Source organism: Molothrus ater, chromosome 2 (genome assembly GCF_012460135.2).
Source record: "Molothrus ater isolate BHLD 08-10-18 breed brown headed cowbird chromosome 2, BPBGC_Mater_1.1, whole genome shotgun sequence".
Taxonomy (NCBI): Eukaryota; Metazoa; Chordata; class Aves; order Passeriformes; family Icteridae; genus Molothrus; species Molothrus ater.
Genome location: NC_050479.2, coordinates 45,617,830 through 45,640,834, shown reverse-complemented (window position 1 = coordinate 45,640,834; position 23,005 = coordinate 45,617,830). Strand labels below are relative to the sequence as shown.

The following is a 23,005-nucleotide window of genomic DNA, read 5'->3' as shown; positions in this document are numbered from 1 at the left end:
TCTGGTAATTATTATTTCTTTAAATTTGTTTAGAGTACATATAAATATTTACTTTCAGAATTTCTTTGCACTCTGTGTTGTATATAAGAAATTTCCTGGTTTCTTCACATTCTAACAGTACTGAATGTGTTAGAATTCAAATATTTTCACCGCATAGGTCTATTATCTAACTGCACACAATCAAGTCAAAATTTAATATCTTTGACAGATTGTCTAAATGAGTATAAATAATTATTTTTTATTCTTCAAATGTGTGTTATAAGCAATATTATTAAAACATCTAATGAACTTGATTTAGACTCTTATTTCAGAGGTACTAGTTGAAGAGTTTGCCAGAGAAAGAGAAGAAAGGAGTTGCAGCATGAAATTTTTTCTATGGCAAGGTGAGTGCCATATACACTTAGGAAGAAATGTATTTTTATCAAAGATTACTGATAGTTTACTTCAAATGTTTGAAAATAGTTCCATTGAGTTGAGCTGAGAGTTTGCATATCTCTGTGTAGCTCAGTTAAAGTTTTGGGAAGTATAAAATGAAACTCGGGTATATAGAACGAAACAAAGAACAAAAACACAATGAAAAGAAAAAAAAAATGACAGGACAGGTTTTTCTTTCTGCAACTCATGTGAGCATGACATTATTTGCAATAGAATGAACAGATCCTATGGCTCAGGAAAGCAGAAACTTTTTGTTACAGCTGACCTAAATTTCACTACAGATACTCTGATGGAGAGAGAAAGGATATGTTAGAGTCACATTGATATGTCAATTGGACAAAAGACACATAAGGTGCTTCAAGTGCTAAGTTGAATTTTGAAAAACCTAATAATGAAACTTTCATAAGATATTAATTTTCTCAACTTTTCAACAGAACAAAAAAGGATAAGTAGATTCATAGTAAAAAAAAATGGGGGTTTGACATTTAGATAGATCTATTGTTACAGGAATCCCATTACATTGCAAGTTTATTTGCCTTGTAACTGTGTAACTTCTAATATTTTTAAATAAAAATAGCTGGGAGTAGTGTTTCAAAAATAAAACTGAAGACTGGTATGGAAATGTGCATAAGTTAATTAATTTATCTTGATTTCTATTAACATTAACTGAGATTGTGATGAAATAGATGCTTCTACTTCTAAAGAGTGATCCAAATTAAAAAAAAAAGGGCCTATAATTTTTGTTCAAAGATAAAGAATAGTCAGCAAATGTTTTGGTGTCATACCACTGACCTTTTTTTTTCTTTCCTTTTATTTTTTTCCCAGAGATTTTGGTGACTTTTCATGTGTTTGATTCATACACTGTCTTTGACAAATTTTTAAGGCATTTGGCATCTCAGATGGACAGTGTGGAATAAGCTAGGAGAGTCTTCTCATTGCTTTTGGTATGAGGTTCTCTGAAGGAAAAATGAGATGAAGGAAGGATCGAGTTGGTAAATAAGTTGTAGGTTCCTATTCTCAGCTCAAAACTTTAAAGAGGATTTATTTTGCCTGAAAAAAAATTCCGTCTGAAAGGCGCTACAGGCAGGTCCTGCATCTCCCATACCTAAGGAGATACTTAAATAGAACTATTCACCATACAGTATTTTACCAGAATTTTCTTGCCCTTTGGGTTTTCTGTCACTTTCTTAAATTCATGTTGTTGCACATCTTCAAGATTATGCCTATTGTAAAGGTATAATTCTATGACTTAGTTTTGAGTTTGATTTGGGTTTTTTCTGGGGGGATTGTTGGGGTTTTCTTCAAAAATGTGCAAGCTTAGGAAAAGTAATAGCTTTGTGAAGGAAATACAGGTATCTAACATTTCTGTGCCACTTACCTTTATATTTGGCTTACTAAATTTGTGTTTTTACTAGCAGCTTTCAATTGAAATCATCTGAGTCCCTGTAATATTTGGCAAAGTATTCTATCAACTACAAAATGAATCTAAACTATAAGCTGGCCTAGATTTTTTTTTTGCTACTTCTATTATGATAATTCAAATCTGTATTATATCAATTCAAATCTGTATTATATCAATCAAATACACCATTGATTCAACAAGGAGAAAAATAAAATCCTAAGAGTATCGTGACCTACAATAATTAATTTGTGGGATTTAGGATGTATATTTCAGAAAATAATACTGTATGACTAATTTGCCTTTTTCTACATACAGTAAGTCTCATAGCGCTAGATTTCATTTAAATATTAAAACTCTAGTATTTTTCCTAAATTATGATTAATTACTGTTTACATCTTGCATATAAAGAAGAAATTTAGACATCACGTATAATAGAGTGAATTTTTTTTGTAGAATCTTAGCCATTAAAAAACTCTACTATCATAATCATGATATATTATGCTATTTTTCAAAGCAAGAAAACACTAGCAAATTCAGAATTCAAAATATGCAGCTGAAGAATTAGAAAATATGAAATAACTCAGCATTAGAATTAGGAAAAAAAATCTAAAATCTTTAAAGTCAACAGAAACGAAATTAAAAAAATATTCAGAAACAACAACAAGGCAAAACTAAAAGAATTATCTTTTTTTTTTTCAGGAAATCTGAGCTGTGTATTCTGTACCTCTGAATAAAATGCAAATTACTGTGATGACACTGAAAAGATACAGCTAGCCATTATTTCTCTTTCTTTCTCTCACTTCCTATACTCAGCAACCGTGAAAGCAGCTTCCACTCTGAAGTGATGCTGAAAAAAAAAGGAGCAGGTGCAGAGTACCCATGTCTGATCACATCGCCTTTTTTCCTCTCTCCGAGGTAGGACTGTGAGCAAGAGCAGTCAGCTTGCCATATGGCCCTTTGTCCCAGGAGAGCAGGAGAGAATTTAGGTCCTAATTCACTGACCTCTGAAATTACTGGTAGTCATTTCACTGATCTCAATAGGTGCAGGACTGAATCTTTTAATTATGGTCCATCAGTCAGAGGGGAAATTTAAACAGGCAGGATTTTTGTCCTGGCTGATGGCTAAAACATCTTGTCAGCTATATAAAAACCTAGGCACCTGCTCTCTGACTGTTCTTCAATCTTCTATGCTCTGCCTCATATTACCTCTTCTGACACACAATTAAAAGCCTCAGTTAAAGGGTTAGAGGTCTTATTTCAGATGGCAGCATAACATTTTGGTCAAAAAATTATAGTGGCATGAACTCCATAGCTGAAGATGCAAAGCTGAAATAGAGTAATAGTTAAAGCATCATTGAGCAGGAATATGCTCATAGAAACACATAAATCTTTAAAAGTGTAAGCAGCTCAGGCTTTACTTTAGCATGGATCTACATTTCTGTATATAATTTACATAATAGATGTGATTCATTTTAGTTAACTTCCATTACTATATTTTTGGACAATAATTCTTCATATATTATATATTATTATTATAATTATAAATAACATTTTCTTTATAAATTTTCTTCATTTACACGAAGAAGAAAAATGAAGATCTCCAGGGTAAACTCATACTTTATATATGGCTAAATTTAGGTTTAGGGAAACTAATTCTTCCAAATCTATTGAATTCTTATCCTAGATATAGCTCCCATGGACAAATGTGTACGTACTCTGGTGAGCACAAAAAGCAGGCAAACAAAAGTGCACCAGTAATCTACTTTAAGAACTGCACATCTTAGAGTATTTTGCATAGTATTTAAATAAATTATTTAGAAATAAACTATTAGTTATCCTTGATAAAAATACATTTCTTCCTCACTGTGTACAACATTCACCTTGCCAGACAAGAAATTTCATTCTGGAATGCCTGATTCAGCCTCACTAGAAAGAAGAGCCAAGAGTAACCCACAGCTGTGTGAAATTCAGCTGCACAGACTTTGCCCAGACTCATAACCTTCTTTTTGTCTATAACATACCAGTACTGGTGAGGCTGGGCTTACACTGCCTCCTGCCAACATGATTCTGCACCATAGGAAAAATGGTGCATATTGCAGTACTGTGTGCGCCTCCGCTTCTGGCCATCAAAGCTTTTATTTTGTCAACTGTTTTAATAGATCCTATCCCTCAGGGAACCTCTATCCCGCTGAAATGGTCAGCCCATTTTCTTAGCTGAAAATGTGTCACATCTGTCTCAAACACTAAGAGGGATGGCATTTAATCTTGTTACAGTCTCTTGATGAGGATAACCTTCTCAGAAGGATGAAATGGCAAATGAAGAGGAAATGACATAGCTCTCTTCTCTTTGCAGTTATTTGTATCTTTTAGTGAATTAGTCAGTCTTTTGACAAATATTTTTGTGTGTAGATGGAATTGAGAAAGCAGTATTCATGTCAGTCTATAAATAATAGTAAAGCCACTAGCACATTTTTCCTGAATTGTTGCCAGTGTCTTCCCTTTGCACTGAATGTGTTACTCACTTTTGGCAATCACATCTTTTTCACTCTGTGTGGATTTCAGTGACTATTGTTTTCATTAAACCTTAGTTTCATAATGGATTTTTTTTGTAAGCTCATAACTTCCATCATTTGCATTTATTTACATTTATCTGACATATTTTTACTGTGTTTCCTGAAGGGAAGACCCCACAACACATCAAAAAAGACTCCTCTCCCTAAGCAAAGTGAACAAAGATCTTAAAAAGTGGCAAACTGACTAAAAATCCCGTTTTGTCTCCCTGGGCTGTTTGTGAGAAGGAAAGAGGCTGGGGTGGGGGAAAGATATTTCTAAATGTTTATTTAAGTTCTCATTAGCATCTTTTAATTTTGTTAATATTTTGGTTTTTTATATCACTTTTAAACTTTTGGGCCTATTTTGCCCTTCAAATATTTTCTCCTAATCCTCATCTCACACCATAAGTCTTCTTTTCCCTTCATCTGCTTAACTATAGCCAAAAAGAATGAATAAATTGTTTTTATAGGTGCCCTGACATTTGGGGCATCAGCCCATCACAGTTGCGCATGCATAAATAATTAAAATTTTCAAATTAAAAAAATTATTTACACAAGGAAAATATTGTATAAGATACAGAATAAAACACTTCAATTTTATGAACTTTTATTTTTGAAGAAAATTAATTTAGGACCTTAAGCGTTTTTTGAAGTTAAACTTATCTTAAAAGGACCTTTTTCCCACTAAAAATAACTCTGAAATTTACTCTAGATACTTCAAAGTTGTCATCTTATTGCAAGGTTTCTATACTGTTTTCTCCTATCGCAAGAGTTTCATACCTTCTCAGGTATTTTCTCATGGGTTGGTCCTCTGAGCACCAACACTTTCTTCTTCACAAAGCAGCCAACTGACTCCAGTTCCCTTCTGGGCCACTCACCCCACTCTTTTATAGCACTCTGCTTCTCACTGGTTACAGCTGTGGCCTGTTAAAGTTCAGGCCTGCTCCTAATCTTTGATAATTGGCCCAGCTGCCACTCCTTAGGGGTAAGATTACTTTTTACACTATGTTTATTTTCTTATTTCTATCCCACTACACTTAAATGTTTTTAAATATTATATCCTTTTCTCCTTTTTAATTAGCAGAACTTATACAAACTAAAAATGAATGTATATTCTATCTTTTCTTAAAGTCAGTATCCAATTTAGACATCAGCTAATATTCAGCTGTGGTGGGTTGACCCTGGCTGGATGTCAGGCACTCACCAAAACTGCTCTGTCACTAAGTGAATGGGAGAGAGAAAATACAATGAAGGATTCACTGGTTGAGATAAGGATAAGGAGAGATCTCTCACTGATTAGCATCATGGTCAAAACAGACTCAGCTTTGGGATATTAATCTAATTTATTACTAACAAAATCAAGGCGGGATAATGAGAAGTAAAATAAGTCTAAAAAAACACCTTCCTCCCAACCCTCCCTCCTTCCCAAGCAGCTCTACCTCCTACCTCTGAGTGATGCAGGGAGACAGGGAGTGGGGTTTATGGTCTGTTCATCACACATTTCTGCCTCTACTCAGGGAGAGGAGTCCCTGATCCTCTTTGAGGTCCCTCCCATGAGAGACAGATCTCTATGAGCTTCTCCAATGCGAGGCCATCCCATGGACAACAGTTCTGCATGAACTGCTCCAAGTTGGGTCATTCTTCTCTGGGGTGTAGCCCTTCAAGCACAAGCCTGCTCCAGTGTTGAGTTCCCCACAGGGTCACAAGTCCTACCAGCAAACTTGTGCCGGTCTCCCTGCTCCACAGGATTGCAGGTCCTTGCCAGAAACCTGCTCCAGCACAGGTTTCCTAGGGTTCACAAGCCTCCTCTCAGGCATCTGCCTGCTCCATGAGTGTCCTCTGCAAGCTGAAGGAGGATCTGTGCATCCTCATGGAACTTCATGGGCTGCAGGAGCACAATTACTTTACCATTATCTTAACCATGGGCTACAGAGGTATCTCAGCTCTGGAACCTGGATCACTTCCTGCCCCTCCTTCTCCACTGGCCTTGGTGTCTGTAGCGTAGTTCCTCTCATATATTCTCACTCTACTCTTCTCTGGCCACAATTACATATGTTAAATAGCATTTTTGTTCGTTCTTAAATATATCGTACAGAGGTGTTCCTATCATTCCTGATTGGTTCAGCCTTGGCCAGCTGCAGGTCTGTCCTGGAGCTGACTGGCATTGTCTCTGCCAGACACAGGGGAACAAGATTCTAGCAGCTTCCCACAGAAGCCACCCTGTAGCCCAGCCCTGCCACTACCAAAACCACACAAACCTCATATATCAGTAGAGCTTGGATATTAATAGCATATCTGATTTTAAAATTTCAAATTTGTGTAGGTTGAGTAACAGTTGCTTAGGGTGCAGAAATGCATAGCCTGAAATATCCTCATGCAAATGTCTCAAAGCTTTGCAAGTCAAAGACAAAATGTTAAGATAAGAAGATGATAAAATACCCTGCTAATTTTAACATTTTTCTTTATTCCCTCATAGATATATTTTAATCACTGGAAAGATCTCTGCGCTTTGGAAATAAGATGGAACACAATTCATAAGGTAGCTCTTAAAATTTTAGCAAATCATTCTATGAAAGTTTCTGTTTCTCTACTAACAGAAGAAGACCGGAGAACAACGTTTCCTTGCCTGGTAGAAAAGGTAAGATTACACTTGATTATGTATTCTAATTGACTAGCAGTAAATAAAAAGAGCAAACCTGGTATACAGGATGCCCTGTATGTCTCAAAGAGGGGGATATATGATATACATATATGTATATACATATATATATACATATATATAGTTGTTGTTGTCATCATCATCATCATTTACACAGGGAAGTTTGTGATTTTATTTGGCGTGTCTGAGTGCATGGAACCAAAAATATATTAACATGTTCTGATTTACAATAGAAGTGAATCTGTAGAGAGAAATGGTTGTTCCCTATGGTCAACTCTGTGCAGCTTTAGAGGGTTCCCTTATGATGAGTTCGAATCTGATCACATGGACTGGATCATATTTAATCTGAACTAAAACTCTAATCAGACACTTGCAGTGGACACCAGATGACAGCTTCATGTCTGCTATCAACCTCCTGGATGACCTTATCTGAATCATTTTATATCCTGATGCTTCCTTTTTTCTCCCTAAAAGAGTGTTAAGAGCACAAGTAGGTAGAGTATTACCAGCATTACAAGATCTCTGGCAGAGTGGAATTTAGAGTGGAGTGGTAGTAATGTCCATGTGTAGGAGAAAAAAAGGCCAGCTAGCAACAGGTTTTTCCTCATCTCCAGTTTACTTTTATAGTGGTCATACAGGTGGAAGTATATTAGCAATAAATCTGGCAAGTCTAGCAGTTGTGGAAAACGGTTCCATGTGGGAGAAGAGGGTCTTAATGATTGTTTCTGTCCTTATTCATCCTTATGAGAATAAGTCAAAGATTTTCATTAATAAAAATTCAAGACAGAAATTGAATAAATTGACAGATGAAGGCATACAGACTTTAGCAGGGGAGAATTCTGCTTAGATCTCTCAAACAGGCAATTGAATCATCCATCCTCTACTTGGGAAGAAGGATCTTATTCCCTATTATAACCTTATTCAAAATAGTGGGAAAACTCATGGCTCTGCTCCATGGTAAAAAGAGTTATAGATTCATAGGCTTTGTAAAACCAGTCTTTTTTTGCTAAAATGTGTTGGCTCCTATACAGTGCTGCTATAGAGCTCAGGCATCATGACAGAGGGAACAAGGAAGAGCTCAATGTCAGTGAGTAACTCTTCCTGCTGATACCACTTTTTTTGTGGCACACAGCCAGGCATGAGTGATCCATTGCAACAGCAAGAAGCATGTAAAGGCCATGTACCTTCTATGACTCACAGTTTAAATTAGGTAATAGCCACGTTAACCACAGCAGCCTCCTGTTTAGAAAAGACATCAGCTCTGATTCTGCGACAGTTTTTGCCTTTTTTGGAGCTGTGCCTGTGTATTCGTATGTGATGCCTGCTGCTCTGTTCCTCCTGAACATTGCTGCAGACTAGCATGGATAATCTGCACTCAGTTCTGTTTGACTTCAAAATCATGGTAACATCCATGGTTTTGTATCACAGAATCAAAACCACTAATTATCAGGTTTTTTGGCATTCCATATGTTTATGGGAAATATGTAAATCTGACTATTTCCTTTTCCTTATGCTTGTGAAAGAAAGCCAAACAAAATAATCACTTGAGATAAACTTCAGGATATTTTATTTTATTTTTTTGTTTTACTTAGGAAATGGGCTGTGTTCTTTGGAAACATAAGCTTTCACCAGAAACTCCTTCTTGAATCTGCAATCAATTTTTTTTTTTGAGATTTCACATGCATCTAGAGAAACTGAAGAAATTTTATTGAGTTGATAGCTTTTTACATTGAGTGACAAGAGAATCCTTGCAGAATAATTTGCTGAATTTGCTGTACAGCCAAAGAATGTCAAGTGGTTGACCTTTTTTGAGTCTACATCAGTTTACAAAATATACACAAAACCCCCGAGAGTTTTTGCCAGGGGTTGCAGAGAATTTGCCTGGTAAGCCTGCTTTGCACATATTAATTTTGGATATTTGGGAAATCTTATTAAAAGCCTTAAAAACACTGAGTTCAAAGCTTTTTAACTGTTCACTTGCCCCCAGGGGAAAGTATCTACACCAATTCACAGGGGAAAAAAGAGACACTATAATTAAAGAACAAGAACACAGAAATATTCCATATTTTTTGCATAGAGTAATTAGCTGTGTTCCTAGATCTGAAGCTTATCAGTGTATGTTTCTGACAATGTAAACATTCTGCAAGATGTATCATGATTAACTTGAAATATAGGCTAATTATAGTTAAAAAGAAAATTATTCTGTAATTATCTTTGTAATCATATTACAAAATGCCTGCATATAGCCTAATCAAGCAAAATAACAACAGACATTTTAAAATGTTGTGTCTGAACATCTGTTTCTATATTTGTAATCAGGTAATGCAGCATATCTATATAAATATATATATATATGTTTGCTAGTAAATATTGAACAGTGTGGAAAAACCATAAAACATTAATTGAAACTCTGTCAGCTGCTTATGTAATAACCCTGTTAAAAGAGCAAAAGCTTTAAACAAAAAGGAAATTCAGATCACTGTGCTCCTCTTTCTATATCGGTAGATAATTATATACTCTTTAGTGAAATTATTCTCTGTACATATTCAACCCAACAAATGCAAATCTTTGCTTCAACAGGATCAGAAATTCTTACACAGGATTTTAATATTTTTTATTTGTAATTTAATTTCAAATGTCATAGGGAAAATTTGTCCTGCATTTGGTCCCATGATTAAGTTATAAGATATCAACGTGTTTATTTTTTTATATTATAATTTAACATAAAAATTCCTTTAGAAATTAATAATGTATATTTCAATACTCCCTGGTCAGCCCAAGAGGTATTACTATACCTAATTTCTTTCTTACTTGCAAATAACAGAGAAAACAAAGTTAAAATCATCAAAAAATTGTGTGCAGCCAACTTGAAACTATTTTGATGCGCTAATAGAACTGTATATAGTTATTTCCAAACATTTCAGTTTTCCACTATTTTTCAGTCCCAGCCTCCAAATTGACCATGTAGGACATGATAAGAGCCTTATATCCATCTGAGCATTTGAATTCTCTTAAGCCACCAAAGCAAATCTTCCCCTTTGCTGTTCTTTCTGTTCATTTGGCCATTTGCAGCAGTCTCCAGAATCATCAACTGAATCCTTCTTGACTACCCTGACTCAGAAGATATACCATAAGATATGCTTCAGCTGCAGAAGTTTCCAGCTCCCGGGATAAGATCCCACCAAGTGTGGAGTAATACCAGGCAAAGAATACAACATTGTTGTTCAATAACACCAAATATCTGCCAAGCCCAATTATGTTTCACATAGAACGCACTGCCTGTACTGGCAGAAGCAATGAGCCCTCCAGTAAGACAAGCAGTGAAATCTAGACAGATGATCAAACAACAGTGTTCATATTGAGGTGGTAGAAGCAGATTTCCTGTGTTGTTCCCATTTTGGGTTTTGGAATTTTCTTATTTCCAAGCAAACTGCTAATTCACTTGTCAAATCTGAAATTGTAAGCACTTTTCATTTTCTCCTTGTAGTCCTCTACCATATTTGCTACTGAAAATACAACTGCTTCAGTAAGCAAGACAGAAATCATACTTAGAAATAATTCCTTCCCTATGACACTAATTTCTTTTTAGAACACTATTTTGATCTGTGAAGAAATGAACTTCTGGGGAGCGGGAAGTGGCGGGAATTAATAATAATTAAAAAAATAAAAGTAAAATTTTATCTAACTTAGATTTCTTCCTGTGAAAATTGAACATCTACTTCAGTCTGTCTAAAAAAGTATGTCTCATAATGGCAAATGATTCTCTTATTGAAATAACCATAGAGACAACCTATACATCTAGATTAGACTACAAAGCATTATATGGATTAATTTTTAAGAAAAATTTCCAGTCCATATAATCCTATTAGCTGTTAAAAAATAGTTAGAAATTCACCAAGTAAAGAATTAATTATTCATCATAAGCTTTGATTCAAGTGTCTCCAGTTATGAAGTATTTGGTTTTGTTACACTCAGATATTCTTAGTTATGAAAAAACAATACTGCAAAAGATTGTTATATAGTATACTAATGTGAACATTTAGATGCTCAAATACATACGCCAGTTTCTTTATAACTCCAATTTCAAAAAAAATGTGCCAAAGACATTTGCTTGCTTTGGGAAGGATTGTACTTTTTTCCCTTCTAGTCCATTAACGTGTAATATTTAGTTCAACAAACAGTTAAGATTTCATCAAAGATGACAGGATTTTTACATCCTCACAAACAATTGTCTGGTTTATAAAGCTATTAAATAATTCTGATTTTTAGAACCAAAAATGCTATTGTCAATACATAGTAGCTTCTTTATAAGATATATAAAAAAAAATAGGTAACCAGCTTAATCAAAGTGTTTTTTCACCTCCACAGTCTCCTTCCTAGCTCCTGAAACATGCTTTTAAAAAATGTTGAAGTGTTCTGATCTATTTTTTCAGATAAGTTGTCCCACATTTCAAAAAACAGAGAAATCGTGTTACCATGGACTACATCTCCAGCTGCGCTAAAAAGCACTTTGAAGACACATCACTAAGTGGACAAGCCAATATGAAAGAGGCACCCCACCAAAGGTGCTTTAGTCACATAAAAAAAAAAAAAGGTGATCCATCTTCAGTATTCTCACATAGCAGGCAGGACTGATGCACAATAAGAACAGCCATCAGCATGCACAAGGTCAGAACCTGACATTAATGTGTATATTGCCAAGTCAATCATAGATTCAGACTAGTCAAAAATAAATGTAGTCCTGCAGATCTCTTCCTACAGACTTCAAATGGAGACTACATTTTATTAATACATCCTAAGATGAATTTTCATACACTGTAATAGTTGTATAAAATGCCTAGTCCTTTATCTTAGACTGAATGCACACGTAGGAACTGGCTGTGGGAAAATTCTTATGGAAAAATACACATTAAATACATAAACTTAAGATTGATACAGCCAGATGCATGTTCTCTCTAAATACCTTCATATGGGGTGCTTGAGATTATTCTTGTGAAAGGCATTTCCAATAAATCACAGTAGGTTGCTTACACCTTGTCCAAATATTACATGGTTTTGACATGAGATTCGTTTTCTGTTTTCAAAAGCAGAAACAATAGTACAGTACACAGCCATGTTGAATTGGCAATGGGATACTTGCCAAGTAATTTAGCCACACCAATCCATAGGGACTGAAAGTTAAAAATAAAAAAGAACAATTATTCATTGCTTGTTTATGTGGAAACAAACAAAACCCCCACAATTCTATAAGATACAAATGATAGCAAATATAGGAAGAATTAGTATGCTCAGTTAGGAATTCCCTTCTGGCATTTAGCTAGCCTGGCTGACTATAAACAAACTCAAGCTTTTCCAGCTTACCAGTACCCTTCAGCCAAATTCAATGTATTAATTGATTATCTGAAAATGTTTGTTATGTTTGCCTCTTAGATATTCTGCCTACTGACCACCCTCCATAAAGGAATCTTTCTTAAAATCCACTGTGGTTTTTTGTTTTGGTTTTTTTTTTTCCATTTAAGTGAATGTCCTTTACCTTAAAGCAATTTCTTTTATTTGGTACCATAGGATGCAACAGATCACCTAATTCAATATAATATTAATCTTATCTTAAATAAATATTTCTGTCTTTTCAATCAGAAACTTGTGTTGGCATCTAAAATAAATTGTGTTCATATTTTTAGAAAAAACTGTTTCTGTTGACTAAACTTGGAAGTTGTGTTAGGACCTGTTCACTCTTTGAAGAAAGATACAACTAAATTGAAGACGGTAACGGTAAAATGTTTTGAGTGCTCACCTGAATTTTGTTTCTACAGCCACATCTACATGAGTGCACTAAATACTTGGCACTGAAACTAGCTGGCATGGTGCAGTTTGTGCCTAGGCTGGCAATTTTCTCTGCCACGCTTACAATCTCTCTGTACACCTCGTGGCACAGGCCCCAACACGGTACGGCCCCTACTCATTTTACTCACGCATCAGTATAACTCAGCAGCGTGTTGTGCAATACACCCCTCCTTCTCTGTCTCACATGGCACATAGAGCACACTGAGGGATTTAAAGAGGCCCAGTAGCCACATTGTCCTATGAGGAATTACTCTTGGAATTGTCCCTCCACCCTGCTTGTGTTATGCAGGGACAGCAGATACCAGTGTTCTCTTTCTTCTTCATCTCTCTCCCATTTGGAGGAGAGTCTATATTTCTCACAGTCTATATTTTCTGACAGCAAAGACTGAAAACAAGCTTTATGACCACCAGAGCTCTCCCAGGGGCTAACTTTATCCAATCTGATGGCAGTGGTCATGTGGCAAAAAGTGGTCATGTGGCAAAGTGGTCATGTGGCAAAAAGCCTTCTGGCCTGCATTAGGAAAAGCATTTTCTGCAGGGTGAGGTGGGAATTAGTCACATCCTGTGGGGGAGAAGGTGCTCCTTCCCCCTGGTGAAGTCACATTTATTGTGCTGAGTCCAGGTCCAGGCTCTCCAGCAGAAGAGAGACATGGACATCCTCGAGCTGGTTGACTCAGGACTTAGAGATAGTCAATACAGGAGAAATGGAAGTGTTCAGCCTGGAGAGAAGGAGTCTGCAAAAGCACTTGATGAGGGGCAGCAAAGAAATTAAAGCCAGATTCTTCTGACAGGTGACAGGAGAAGAGTCAAGAGAGACAAACTGAAATAGATGAAATTGCATTTCGACATAAGAGCACTTTTACCACAAGGGTGGTCAAAGACTGAATGTGGTGCCTCGAGATGTCATGGAGCCTCTGTCCCTTGAAACCCAACAGGGCAGGGCCTTGAGCCACCTGCAGTGTTTTACCCTGCTCTGAGAAGATGGGATTAGACTGCATCATTTGCAGATGGCCTTTCCCAGCAACAGTAATTCTATGATTCTGGGATTCTACAGTTTCAAGCACTCCATGGTGTCTCCCTCTGCACCCAGATATTCAAAAAGATTTTTCTGAGGGTTGGCAAGTCTGAGGTGGTTCCAAAGGAGAAATCTGTAATCTCCAAATGCAGATGTTAAGCAATGAGGGGTTAGATAGCAGAGCTAAACATAAAAGCAGATATGCTGATCTGTTAAAAGTGAACCCTAATATGTCATTTTTACTTAAAAAAATTAAAATCTCTTTCTCTTCAGTAATTTCTGAGTGCTTTTTTCTCTGCCTGTTGTTTTGCTATTGATAAACTGATAAACCTAGCCAAAGCAAAATCTGCATCCCCAGCACACTTGGCCAATATCCCTGCAGGCTAAAGTGAGGGTGAACAACAAATAGGAGCATAGGAAATAGAAATGCACAAATGCAGTCGTTTGCACAGCAGTTTGTGCAGAGGGGCATATGGAAGGGATCCAGCAGCAAATTAGGACAGCACAGGACTGCTCAACATGTGATGTGCCACAGGGCACAAAACACAAGCCTCAGCAGGCACCATCCCAGCACACTGGAGACTTCCACTCAAAGCCTGACCTCCAGGGCACCCAGAGGTCTCCCACTGAAGCAAGGTGGTGCACTGAAGCAAGATGGTCTCCCACTGAAGCAAAATGGTATACATGCCCAGCATCTGTGCTCTGGCTGAAAAGCTGGGCTGCATAGCAAAAGCAAACAAACAACAACAAAACGACAACAACAACAACAATGAAAACAACCACAACAAAAACAAACAAACAAAAAAAAACCATCTTCTGGAAGAGATGAACAGAATGCAGCACCAGGAGAGATGAAAATGAGGTTGACGGGATCCTTACAGAGTGCCTGAAGAGACATGAACCCAAGTTCCAAGCTGCAGAAGGAGAAATAGCCATTAGATGTTCTAAACCACCAAATCATCTGCATAGAACTGCAGACTGGACAGAAGACTTTTGGTAGACATACATTAATCTGGAGGGGAGAAGCTGAAGACCAGGAAGGCTATTTCGTCAAGTCTGAAATTATTCTAGAGACTGATGTTTGAACAACTGAAGCCTATCTCTGCATTTGCTAGGAGTCTATTGATTTAGGAGCCCTAGAGACACTGGTTTGTTCTCTGCTAGAAACAAAAAGTGTTTACCTTATTCATTTTTTTCACATTTTATCCTAGAAATTGAAAACATAGGTGGAAATTAGGTTTTGAAAAGAAAGAGAATGCAGACTACCATGGTTCCTTAACTGGATCATGTAATCTGTAGATTGCAAATGCTTTTTGTCAAAGACAGAAATTAATCTGATTTCATGTCCATGAGTGGAAGCAGGACTTACTCAAACAAGAAAGGAGAAAAGGGATGAAAACTAGTGGTTTGGTCTTTGAAGTATCTCTTACTATTTGTTTCAAAGCCTATATTCCTAATTTTTCTACTTCTGGATCTTATGATTGGTCTCCTAACATCTCATCCATTCACTGCAGTAAATTATATATCTGTCTTCAGAGTCTTTAGAAATAATAAGAATTTGCTAACATTTTTTAAAATTCTACTTCTGGTTGAGGTATCTATAACAATAAGATATAGCACATTAGCTGGATTTTTTGGTGGTAAAGATTATGGATAATATCTTTATTTACAATTGTCAATAAAATATAACTCAAAGTATCTATCCTAAATTCAGATGTAGATGTTGTTAGTTACTGATATTTACTGCCTGCTGCTGAACAGTTACACAAAATTGCTATAAGAATGGGATTAATATCTAAATTCTACAGACAACTATTGTTGAAGGTCTTAAAAGTTAAAAAGATACTATTTTATCTTGTAGACAACTCACTATAAGGCTTTTTAGCAAGCACACAGTCATTTTGTGAACTGCAGAATATGAAACAGGTTTTTGGGTGTAAAAAGCATGCATCCCTCCAGAAAAGGAACTAAATTTACAGCTTTTGGAAAAGTTTATGACTAATGTGAATATGCCTTTGGAATTATTTTGCAAGGAAAAAAGTGAAAGTACAAGTTAATTATAACAAAATTGTTTTCTAAGGAACAATAATATAGATCCATGAGAATCTTCGGGTAACTGAAACATCTCAAGCTCATTGCAATGAAAGGGAATCTAATTCTCCAGGCTGTGACTTTTAATAAAGTATGGCTTATATTATTATTATATTTATATCATGTTTCTGATATTGCTAAAGGACTAAATTTTATGTGTTTTCCTTACATTAAAATAGATATGTTAAATCCCTGTCTTCAAATAAGAATAATAAAATTCTGGAAGTGATTGTCTCTAATGATACTAGATAAAGTATAGACAACTAGCATAAAGACTTTAAGTCACAAGAGAATATTATTGTAAAGGTAAATATTAAAAAGAATATATTTCTAAATAGTACTTTGAAGAAGCAAAATATTTTCTATTTTTTATGTTAGAATTGAATCTCATTTCAAAGTTTCCCTTTGAACCATTGTTCAAATGCAATTTGATATGTTATTTTTACTTCTGTTTACTTCTTTTGTGGAAAATAAGGAATTCTTCAAGCATTTTCCATTTGTTTTGCAAGCCTCAGGAGTTTGGCAGTGTGTGAAACAGGAAGATAAGTGACAGAACTTGATATGCACGAACCTAATGTACCACAAAACTGAAAGCAGGGAATATTGATAAAGACAGGGAAAAACAAATGGATGCAGTGAAGAAAAAAGTGCAAGAAGAAAGTGTAATTTCTGCTGTAACTAGTGTATTACTTCTACTTAATTAAAAATAACTGGTTATTTTACTTTTAGAAGTAAATGAAAATTTAGGCATGAAATCTATAGGATTTTTGTTTTTTAAAAGGTAGGCATGTGTAAAATTTGGGTTAAAAATAAAAGGTTTTCCAGAGCTGAAAACTTTTAAATGTGTCTGCTCAGAAATTTGGGTGAGCTTGCATCAATGATTAATCTCCAAGTGGAGAGGTTGTGGTACCCCTCAAAGCAGTGTGCATCTTTTTAGTTTGTTTTAACTGCTGAGGTTTTAAACTGTGATAATCTGAATAATAAAAAGCATACTTTTGAAAATTCATGAAGTGAAAAGATAAAAAGAGGGAAACAGCTCCAGTAACACATTAAGTGATACTGTTGTGATATTCCCTGACACCTTATAACTGTGACATGCTAAAAGTGGTCCTTTGCAAACAGTGAGTAAGCTGACCCATGCTGCTCTTACATATCTACTGCATTGGCTGTGTCATACAGACACAAAACTGCTGTATGGATTTCTTTCTAAATTATTGTGCTCCTAGTGCTGGAGGTATCTACAAACACTTTAAACCTTATTGTTGTCTAAGGCACCAAGAACAGTTAGAATTTCTTTCACTCAAGCTATTTTGTATCTCAGTGCCAGCCCCATTAATATTATCAGGTATATCACTAGAAGCCCTATAGAATTTTCCAGTCTTTCAAATGCTGCAGGATTTCCATCTGTCCAATGGACTTCTCTATTTACATTCTTGGAAAAATAAAGGAGTCCAGTCTATTTGCTTTAACAAAGGCCAGGAATCATTTGCTGTGCAATTGTTAGACTCAACTGAAGTGTAACTAAAGCTTCTTCTCAATGATCTCTCAGCACATGTTCTCTATGTATCATTCTCTGTGTATTATTTACTATTTTGTAGCTTTAACTTAGGCATTTCTTACATCCAGATGGTTTCTTATGCTGGTATTAAGTACCTTTGTAAGAGACTAAACTTGGGCTTTCACTTCTAAGGTGTATTAAATAGTTTTCTTTTCGCTGCATACACATACTTCAGGCTGATATTTCAAAACATCTGTCATAATATCTTGGATTTTCTCAAACAGGTGAGATTTCATATATGTGAGTGACAACATAAAACTGGCATTTTCTGAAACAAAATATATGGAAATTTTCAAAATAAAATATAAAAAAATGTATCTGCGTTTGAATAAAAACCCCTATTTTTTAAAGTAATGAGAATAGCAAATATGTAACTGGATGTAGTTTGATTTATATTAATTTGTTTTATTGCCTTATCTTTCTAGCAAAACACAGCAGAATGGTACTAGAGTTTGCTATTTATTGCAAGGGTTTGCTGACAAAATAATTACTGTTTGAAACCTACTGCACACTCAGAATAAATAAAAGGATTCACAGAAGAGCAGGTCCATTAACTAAATATCTGTGAGGAAGCATCATATTTTCACATGGATGAAACAATCTCAATATAATTATTGATCACTTTCTCAGTAGTCTGATTTGAAGATAATTTCCCCCTAATAATTTCACTTCAGCCATGGACTGAATGAACAGCAAGACACTGTTAGATAAAACAATTTAAAAAATGTACTTTTACAAAAAGGTTATAAAAAGGTGACCATAAAGCATATACTTAATTTGTAGACTCTTTGGTGCAATTAGAAAAGAGACAGAATATTTAGGATAGTGATTAAATATAGTTTTTTAATGATCATATCTTTTAAAAATGGAAAAAAAAAATCAAGTCCACTATTGCCCAGGATTTGGCTCTGGATTTGGCTTACAGGATTTTTTTCGTGGCAGACAATCTGGCTGTTTTAGGTTTATGACCAAATCAATGTTGATAGCTTACCAAAGGTTTAGCTACTGTTGAATAGTGCCTGCACAGGGTTAAGGTCTCACTCTGCCCCCAAAAAGTGGGCTGGGGGTTGTCAAGAAGATGAGCAGGAACAGAGCTGGGCCAGCTGACCCCAGCTGGCCAAAAAGATATCTCACAGAACATAACATCATGCCCAGCAATAAACTGGGGGGAGTAACCAGGCAACTGTGTGGGGACTTGCCTGTCAGCTCGAGTCAGCCATCACAATCAAGATTTAGGCAAAAGAAAAATTTCAACAATACTCATATATACATACCTTTAATGAAAAGGTGTGAGACTCATTTATGCTGACACAAGGTTCTGTCTACATCCACGGTGTGCAGTACTCATGTTTGGCCTGAACTGATTTGCTCTATTCTCTGAAGAGTTCACAATTTTATCGGTAGTGATGTCTCCTCTATTATTTTGTAGAATTTCCATTTTCTTAGATGTGTCATATTGAAATATGCTCCCTTCCTGCATTGCATTTTATACAACTGTGTTGCCTAGGGGCCCTTGTCACAGTCTAAGTCTCCCTTGAGCAGTACAAACACTGAACAGAAAGGTGAACTTATCCCACAGACATTTCACAAGGTAAATATAAAAGAAGTTACTGCAGCCTGATATAAGAAGTCTCATTCAGAATACAAAGAAGTGAGAAGGTATTAGTCATGATGTTAGATATTTGCTTTAGTGAATAAGCTCAGCTTTTAACACTTAGCAGTACAAATGGTAAGAACACATCCACAAGATCACGATAGTGTGGAAATGGGAAGAACAAGAAGGATAAAAGAGATAAAAGAGATTCAGTTATTTAGTATGAGTCATAAGGGCCCTATTGTAGCATACTTATTTATAAGTGCAGAAAATTTGAATCAATGGCTGTGACTGGCTCACTCATTTGGACCTCTTTGAAACAAGTAGTCATTTTATAGAGAGGGACTCCTGTGGAGAGGCCAATGGACACACACTGTGCCCCACCCCCATCAAGAATTTTAAAATTCCTGTTGGAATACTGAAGTTCAAAAGAAATTTAATTAATTTTCTATCTCAAAAAATGGCTAAAATACTTATATAAATTATTATATTTATTAAAGTATGCCTAAAAATATCAGGCAGGTCAGGTACTGTACAAACAATATAATCCCAGTTGTGTGTATGTGTGACACATAAGAAGGATGCAGTTTGTTTGATTCTTTCTTTAACTCCATGATAGTTTTATTCTTTTATATATATGGGCTTTAAAACTGTCTGCTTTTCAGATAGAAATATTTTTCTTTTTGCATGCTTATGAGCTAACATGAGGAAATCTCCAATTGCAAATGTCAAAAGGCAAATGCAAATGATATATCTAAACTGGGAAATATGGAATATGTTATGAGTTAAGTACGACTGTCATACTCTTTGCAATTGCCAGACAATTTCACAATGGAAAAAACAAAAAGTCAGGCTTATAAATGCAAGGGACCTTTATTATCTAACACTTCTACCAGGACATGTCACATCAAAAGCATCACCATCACACTCTCTAAATGTGTTGTGAAGGGACAAAAAGTAAGAGGCAACAAATTTGAGCTTCAGTCTTATCTGTGGATTTGAACCTTATGTTAATATTTTTCACACAGTATGACTTAGTAAAAGATCAATTAAAAAGTCCAAGGTCACTCAAAATTACATCTTTTTACTTTTGAAGCTGGTAAGGCTTTGTATTTCTACAAATAAACTGAAAAAGGTTATGAAGTTACATAAAAAAATCATATAGATGAATTTTAAATCAAAATCACACCAGCAGACAAAAAAAAAAGATTTTTTAAATATTTGAAAGAAATAAAAATAATGAAAGGAGGTGGAGTCCATATTATGAAAAGAAAATTCAAAGGAAGAGAATGAAAGTTAATCCAAGTTACTGCCTATCTGCTATTTATATATAAAAAAAAAACTTCAATGAGTGAATTGACTATTTCCTCTTATATCAAAATTGTACTCTTATTATATGATCTAACTTTTTTGCACTAGAAGGTGAAAGTTAAGCACACAAAAAGATGTGTATCAACTGCTTAGTGTGCTTGTATATTGTGTGGTGTTTGCTAAAGTATTTTGTATGAGTTTCCATTTAATTAGAATTACATACAGTCAATTTTTACATCTATAAATTAAATTCATTATGATTCAGCACTTAATATTTTTTACTCTAATATAACCATAATGTCAAGTTCAAATTATAAAAATAAGTCCCATGCTGTTGACTAGGTAATTACCACCTGAGAAAAAATACTTTTCAGATACTATTGCTATTGACATACGTTCTTGTGCACATAAACACACAAAAATTAACACAGAGATATCTGTGGTATTTGCATTTGAATATAATATAAGGAGGTTTAATACAGATTTTTTGTTCATTTGTTTGTTTGCAAACTCTTATCCTAAAAGATACATTGACAAGTTTTATAAAACCTCACTGGCATGAAACTTTTCCCAGGACACATAATTTAGAAGACCTTTTCCATAGTGCCTAAATTTAAGCATAAAAGTCCATCCACACATCCTATTGTGCAGATGATGGATATTAGTTTAGGTAATTCAGAGAAGTATGAATTTTCAATTTTGTTAGTTCAAATATGGGAATGCACAAAGCAATTAGAAATCATGAAAAATCAGAAGAGCAATTAAACTTTTACACATTTTTTTCCAAGTTAATTTTAACTCTGAAACTGAAATCGTACAAAACAGATGATGCTGCATTTTGAAGGTGGTGAATGTATCTGGAAGAGGTAATGCACTCCACTTTTTTTTTTTTTTCCTATTATCATAGTGACTGAGAAATTGTTGGAAGCTAATATAATGTGTCACAACTCTCTCATCTAGCACTGACAGCATGAGCTTGTGGCAGATGGATTACAGCACATGCCTGTTGTGAATGTTCCTAATGTTCTCAGTTCTCCCAGCTGAGACCTGAGGTAGAACTGATCTGTTTCCTATTATTATTAATAAATGAGGTAGATTAGTAGAGGTTATACAAGTCTGAGAATACTATAGAAAGTGGATATACCCGATGAATTTGCATATTTTATAATATAAAACACGATATAATATTTGAAAACTATTAACTAATGCTAACAATTGGAAAATAATATAATGGGGAAAAGATATTATAGCTACCGAAAAACTGATTTGTCACTTTGAAACATTAAAGACAAAATGGGTTTTTTGACTGGTAGGAAAAAAATTCTTTTGCTATAGTAGAGAACAAATGGTTGGGTTAGTAAAACCCATTACAGTGTAAAGTCACAATATCTTTCTTTTTTTTTTTTTTGTAGCTTTCTGTTTAGTCAGGAGGAAATTAATCTCTTACGCTGCTGTGTTTTTTGATTAATTGTTTCTGCAGTATGAATAATTGAAAACAAAGTATGAATTTTGTTACTACCTCTTTTTTAATAAGGGTAGATTGGTCAATGCTTGGAGTCATATCTTTAGAATATTATTGTGGATGGGTTTTATGGAAAAATTCAATCCATACTATATTCACAAGTAGGGCCACAGTCTAAAATTCTCAGCATCTAAGTATTTCTAATGTGACAGGATCTGGAAGATTTAAAAATAAAAAAATAGAAAAACCTTGCAAACCTCAGCCCTTTTCCTGTTGAATTGCTGATGAAGTGTGGTTGCTATACTTGTAAAATTCTTCAAAAATCAGACTAGGAAAAAGAAGACAATGAAAGTGCTTTTGAAGTACCAGTGAAATATGACTTAGGCAATGTAGTAGCTAGTGTACAGAGACAGGACGGACATGTGTCTTGAATTAAGTGAAGCTGAGTATAAAAATTAAGTTTTTCATCTTACGTTTAGAAAAGAAAGGCCTGAATTTCAAGTTACTTTTTAACATTTGCATTGTTTGTGCTTTCTTCCCTCTAAGTTTTCATTACCTTCAAATTCAGCATTTATTTACCACAAGATTTTCTCATTTTGTTGAAATGAAACTTACTTATCAGTAGTTTTGATACACTATAATTTAACGTCCTTTGTGTTTTAATCATTTGGTACAGTTTTACACATAACCAAATTTAGGTAACTATAAATTAGCACTCAGGCTTCTATTCTGTTTGCACAATGAAAAAGTAATTTCTGCTGCTTAGAAGGACGTTGAAAATCCATTCTTCAAATGTGAAGGTGTTAAGGAATGTTGGATTTGTAGCTAGAACATTTAATTTATTTCAACCACAAGCTCCTGAAGGACATGGGATATCTCTGTGCTGTCCATGTCCAGGTTTTTCACAACTTCCAAACCTTGATCATCGCTTAAGGTTTCTTCACCATAAGTGTTTTTCAGATCATGAAAATCAATTAATTGAAGTTCTATTACAAAATATCAAAATTAGTTCAAGAATGAGGGCAAATCTCTACCACTGAATTCAATCTCTTTATTTTTGCTGTGCTTTACAATCATGTGTT

At 35.0% G+C, this 23,005-nt stretch overlaps 1 long non-coding RNA gene across 1 annotated transcript in view; it reads left to right on the top strand.

The window, feature by feature from the left end:
• The first annotated feature begins 6,735 nt into the window (after window positions 1-6,735).
• The window catches only part of LOC118692490 (uncharacterized), a 74,499-nt gene continuing 58,229 nt past the window's right edge, over window positions 6,736-23,005 (top strand). Inside the window, exon 1 of the long non-coding RNA XR_004981161.2 lies at window positions 6,736-7,027. This is a non-coding gene — a long non-coding RNA (uncharacterized LOC118692490). The remainder of the gene's footprint in view (window positions 7,028-23,005) is intronic.